The following is a 6220-nucleotide window of genomic DNA, read 5'->3' as shown; positions in this document are numbered from 1 at the left end:
CCTCTGGTTGTGTGATATGTGCCATTCTCCCTCAGCCAAAGCGAATCACAAGGCCAAAGTCATATCCACGGGAGAGGGTTATCCATGATTCATTGGACCATTACTCGAACAATCAACTACACCTCTCCCTGGGTCACAAATGGCTCACATCCCTCCCAGATGCTAAACACACTCACTGTTTCCAGATCGCTTGAAGTCTCATCCAGTCATGGCCCCAGGTTCAAAGTGTAGGGTCTCATGATCTGTGCCAGGCCCAGGTGTGGCCCTGGTGCTCAGATGCAGTTCCTCGGATGGCTTCTCTTGATCTAAATAGACAAAGCCTGGGTGATAGAGTGAGAGCCTCTCTCAGAAAAAAAATAAAAAGACTACTGGCTGGGTGTGGTGGTTCATGCATGTAATCCCAGCACTTCGGGAGGCTGAGGCAGATGGATCACAAGGTCAGGCGATCAAGACCATCCTGGCCAACATGGTAAAACTCAGTCTCTACTAAAAATACAAAAAGTAGCTGGGTGTGGTGGCGTGTGCCTGTAATCCCAGCTACTTGTGAGGCTGAAGCAGGAGAATCGCTTGAACCCTGGGGAGCGGAGATTGCAGTGAGCTGAGATGGAGATTGCAGTGAGCTGAGATGGTGCCACTGCATTCCAGCCTGGTGACAGAGAGAGAGTGCATCTCAGAAAAAAAAAAAAAAAAAAGACAAAGTATCCCCTCCTTCACGCACCCAACACACAATGGTGAGACAGGCATGGGACAACCTCAGTAAATACTAAGCATTCACAACGGGGAGAAATGGGGGTGCATAGAAATTCTGCAAAACTGAAATGAACAGGACTCATTGTCAAGGCCTTCCGCCTTGGAGCTAAGGACTGCTCCTGCAGAACCGCCCTGTTAGCTCCTGGGAAATGATTTCTTAGTCCATTGTTGTCTTTGGCCCTTAGCTTTGCCCTCTGGGCTGTTGCCTCCATCTTCTGAGATGTACTTCCTTTTCTTGTGGCTTGTGTTGGTAGCAGCTTTCTCAACCTGCTTTCTTTTGCCCTTAGAAAATTTGGGACCCAGATGGCTTTTTCATTTTGAACTGTCTCTGTCCCACAACTCCCTTAACACTTTGTCAGCTTTTTACGTATGAGAAAATAGTCTACTCAGCCAAGCATGGTGGCTCACGCCTGTAATCCCAACGTTTTGGGAGACTGCAGCGGTCGGATAACTTGAGGTCAGGGGTTCAAGACCAGCCTGGCCAACATGGTGAAATCCCGTCTCTACTAAAAAAAAAGATACAAAAGTAGCCGGGTGTGGTGGTGGGTGCCTGTAATCACAGTTGCTCGGGAGGCGAGGCAGGAGAATTACTTGAACCTGGGAGGCAGAAGTTGCAGTGAGCCAAGATAGTGCCATTGGACTCCAGCCTGGGCGACGGAATGAGACTCTGCCCAAAAAATAAATAAATAAATAAATAAATAAATAAGTAAATAAAATAGAAAAGGAAAAGTAGTCCACTCAATTAGACAAAAGCCATAGCCACGATTATTTTAGAGCTGGTCCTCCCTCTACTTCGGGCAGCATATCAGAGAGCTGTGCGACAATGACTTTAAGATTCTTAGAAACCCCTTTTTCTAGCTGACAGGGTTATTTGGCACCATCTTAAATCTCTCTGAGGTCTTAAAGAGTCTTACAGCCTCAAACTTAATTTGATCTTTACCCTAAAGCCATGTCTTTGCAACTTTACCCTAAAGCCATGTCTTTGAAATGGTGTCTATGGAAGTATGAAGTCAAGTGAGTGAGGCAGGAGATTAACACTTGATGTGTGGAAAAGGGCAAGTGCATCCTAGAGGTGAACAAGAAGGGATGAAGCGGGTGGGGACATAAGCAAGGCGACAGAGGAAACAGAATGCCTGGAAAAGTCTCGGCAGTCTAAATCTAACTGCACCCGGTGGGTATCTGGGGACCTGAAATAGCCCGTCTACATGAAGTTGCTTTCTTTTTTTTTTTTAAAGAGGCCAGGCCTCTCTTTGTCACCCAGGCCAGAGTGCAGGGGTATGATCATAGCTCACTGCAGCCTCGAGCTCCTAGCTTCAGGCAATCCTCCTGCCTCAGCCTCCTGAGTAGCTGGGACTATAGGTGCATGCCACCACACCTGGCTAATTTTTGTATTTTTTGTAGTGATGGAGTCTCACTATATTGTCCAGGCTGGTTTCAAACTCCTGGGCTCAAAGGATCCTCCCCTGGTTGGCCTCCCAAAGTGTTGGGATTCCAGGTGTGAGCCACCGCGCCTGGCCTGAAGTTTCTTTCTGGAGAGTTCCTCCCATTATAGTGAAGTAATTCTGCTTTCTAAGCAGCTGAAGAGCTAGTGTTATATAAGGGAGCCATAAAGGAAATGGGGCGGCTGTCCCAAAAGGAGCCCAGAATGATGTAGTGTCAGAAAGTCAGCCCGAAGCTGCAGGACATGGGTCTCCCTGTGTGCCGACTGGGCATCTGGACAGCAACTGGTGGCACTTTACCGTTTTGCAATCTGGGCTTTTTGATCCTGCATCTTTGCAAAAGACAGGAACATTTCAGTGGAAGAAAATGGAGGAGCTTTTCTAGACAAACAGTGGCTCTGATGCATATTGGACCTTTCCTATGACATGCAATGAAGCCACAGAGGCCCCTGAGTAGACCTAGGGAAGCACTCCTTTCCCCAGGAACTGGCCTCATGGAGTTTGCCTTAAAAAGGTAATGATTTGTGTGCGGTGGCTCACGCCTGTAATCCCAGCACTTTGGGAGGCCGAGGTGGGCGGATCACTTGAGGCCAGGAGTTCGAGACCAGCTGGGCCAACATGGTGACCCCTCATTTTTACTAAAAATACACAAATTAGCTGAGCATGGTGGCGCCCGCCTGTAATCCCAGCTGCTCAGAAGGCTGAGGCAGGAGAATCGCTTGAACCTGGGAGGCGGAGGTTGCAGTGAGTAGATTGCGCCTCTGCACTCAAGCTTGGGTGACAGAGCGAGACTCTGTCCCAAAAATAAATAAATAAATAAATATTAAAAATAAAGCAGCTGAGCCTCCCCTCCCTCCCCCACCATCATGCAGGGGCAGCCTGGACGTATTTCAGACCTTGTGCGCTGAGCCGGTGGAATGGTCTTTACTTCTATCCCTGCTTGTCTCCAGCACCCTTTGCCCTCTTCCTATAGCCAGAACCCCTTCAAATAATTAACTTTAACAAATGGAGATGCTCAGTGCTTCTCTACTTCAGCTGCACATTATACCACTTGGGGTCACTTAAAAAAAATTCAGGCCAGGCACAGTGGCTCATGCCTGTGATCCTAGTGCTTTGGGAGGCTGAGGCCAGAGGATTTCTTGAGCCTAAGAGTTTCAGGCTGCAATGAGCTATGGTTGTGCCAAAGCTCAAAAGCTATGGTTGTGCCAAAGCTCCAAAGCCTGGGTGACAGAGCAAGACTCTGTCTCTTTAAAAAAAAAAAAAAAAAAAAAAAAATTAGTTCATCTAGTTGAACTGTGGGGCCCAGATGTATTTTCTCAAAAGCACATCAGGCGATAGGTATGTGAGAATACCTTGAAAGACCCTTGAGCCAGTTTAGAAAGTTTTGTCAACATAGCATTTGTTGACATTTTCAGGTGTCTGACAACACTACATAAACAAATAGCCTTTGGTAAACTAACAAAACCTGTATTACACTCTTCCTTGGATACTCTGGCCTCTGGATTGCCTTCTTGGTGTAATTCTTGGGGATCTTTTGGGGTGCCATCTAGCCTCTGGCCTCATGAGCTTTGCACGGTATGGCAGAATGATAGCTACTCATACCTGTGATCCTAGCACCCAGAAAATACTACGATAGAAGTCTCACTAGCTATCCAGTCCAGTCCAAACTTCAGCTTGCCACCTAAGGATGGTTTTATTGAAAAACACAACTGCTGTTCACGAGATAAATCTTAGAAAGTTTTGTCTCAAAAGGTTTTCCATGCAATTTGTAACAGGCTGTCATAATCCACAGGATAATACAAAGAGAGTAAAGACCAACACCACCGTCCAGCACTTCCTCTCTTCCCAGCCCTCCGAATCCCACCCAGAGACCCACGAGCTGGTCTTCTGTGCCATCTTCATTCCACATTTGGACAAGACGGAGGACTCATGCGTCAGCCTCTGGGGGTAAGGATTTCCACATTATTATCTGCCATGCAAAATAGCAGTTCCTATTCATTTCTTCCAAATCTGCCTCTGTCAACCACTGATGGCGCACTACCCCGTACTGCTGGTACTGTGAGATTCGGCACCATTGTCTATGTTCTGACTGTGCGCACCTTTGGCATGTCACGGCCAAGGTCTCACCTTCCCCTGAAGGATGGAGTTTGGTTTTTGTTTACCTCCTGTGAAGGACCCGCTTTCTGCTAATCATTTTAATTACTCTCCCCTGGAGCCCTTCCAGTCCTGTCACGCCATCTGTAAATGGCAGAGAACAGAAGGACACACATTATGGTGTCAATTTATAATAATTTGATACAAAGATGCGATCATGATGTTTTGTTTTTAGTATTGCTATCTGCATGTTCTTGGTTTTTTTGGCGGAGTGGGGGTGGAGGTGGGAGGAGGAGGCTGGAAGCCAGGGCAGGCTGGACAGTGGATTTACAACTTTAAGGAATGGTTTTCAGGTTCATGAAATTGTTTTCCTTCAGCTGTTATTACCTTCCTCTTGCCCCCACTGACACTCGGCGGGCAGGTGTCTGCCCTCCCATGCAGCTCGGTCACATCCTTCTGCAGCCTCCTTTCTGCCACTCTCAGTTCACTACCTGGCACATGACCTTGGAGATTCCACCACATACCTCTTCCCCCAGATCATTTATCACTATGGTAATTAAGACTTGGATGTTCAGACTGTGGAATGAAAATAGAACAGGTTCTAGCACAGATTTTTAAAAATATTTTTCTTCCTGCCTCCAAAAAAGTACATGTTCATTTAAGACAATTTTGAAAATACAAACAAATGTAAAGAAAATTAAAATAATTCTTAATTCTATTACCCAGAGATGACTTCTTCTAATATTTTGGTTTATATTCATCCAGTCTTATTCAAGGAACACAACAAACAGACATTCTTTCCCTTTATCTTTGAAAAATACAATATTTGATACATACAAAGAATATATGTAACATTACACCCCCCCGCCCCAAGAATCAAAACATTCGAAATCATGGCAATAATTGTCATGTACCTATGTGCGCCCCTTAGTCTACCACTTCCTCTCCTGGGGTGGGAGTATCATTCGCTTGTCTTATTAAAGTAATTTTAAAAATTGTTTGTGTTTATTTGATTTTGAGCCTTGTAAAAATGGTTACATGCAATGAGTCATATGTTTCTTGCTTTCTTCACTAAGAAAAATGTTGGTTCAATTTATCCATGTTGTGTTATGCAAATGCTCTTTTATTTTTGCTGCTGTTTAATATTTCCACTGTGGAGATATACACATTTATGCATTCATTCTTCTCTTGCTGGCCATTTGGATTGCTTTTATAAGTACTAAGAACAGGCTGGGTGTGGTGGCTCATGCCTGTAATTCCAGCACTTTGGGAGGCCGAGGCGGGCAGATTGCCTGAGCTTAGGAGTTCGAGACTAGCCTGGGCAACATGGTGAAACCTTGTCTCTACGAAAAATACAAAAATTAGCCAGGCGTGGTGGTGCACACTTGTGATCTCAGCTACCCTGGATGCTGAGACACAAGAATTGCCTGAACCTGGGAGGCGGAGGTTGCAGTGAGCCCAGATTGCGCCACTTTACTCCAGCCTGGGTGACAGAGTGAGACTCTGTCTCCAAAAAATAAAAATAAATAAATAAATAAGTACTAAGAACAGTGCAGTGATTGTACATTCCTCTCAGCGCATGCGTGAAGAGTGTCTTTGGGGTTGAATAACTGGATATAAGGTATGCAGAATTTCAACTCTGTTAACTGTTGCCAGAATGGTTGTACTGATTTATATTCTTAGCATTACTGTATAAGAGTTTCCAATTGATTAGCCTTTTTTTCCAGCATTTGGAATTGTGAAACTTTAAATCTTTCCATTCTAGTAGGTGTACAACTTTGTAGTATTAATTTGCATTTTTCTGAATACTAATGAAATTGAGGATCTTTTTCTATGTTTACTGGCCATGTGTTTTCTTATCCATAAAATATCTATTTACATGCTTGCCCCTCTTTCTGTTGTGTTGTCTCACACTTTTTTTTTTTTTTTTTTTTTTT

At 44.8% G+C, this 6220-nt stretch overlaps 1 protein-coding gene across 1 annotated transcript in view; it reads left to right on the top strand.

Moving 5' to 3' along the window:
• Window positions 1-4062: 4062 nt before the first annotated feature.
• DTNB (dystrobrevin beta) overlaps window positions 4063-6220 on the top strand; it is a 314783-nt gene continuing 312625 nt past the window's right edge. The window contains 1 exon segment of the mRNA XM_017876852.1: window positions 4063-4136. The gene's annotated coding sequence lies outside the window, so the exon portion shown is untranslated.

This window comes from Rhinopithecus bieti, unplaced genomic scaffold (assembly GCF_001698545.2).
Source record: "Rhinopithecus bieti isolate Rb0 unplaced genomic scaffold, ASM169854v2 scaffold_7681, whole genome shotgun sequence".
Lineage (NCBI taxonomy): Eukaryota > Metazoa > Chordata > Mammalia > Primates > Cercopithecidae > Rhinopithecus > Rhinopithecus bieti.
This window is presented reverse-complemented; position numbering and strand designations above follow the sequence as displayed.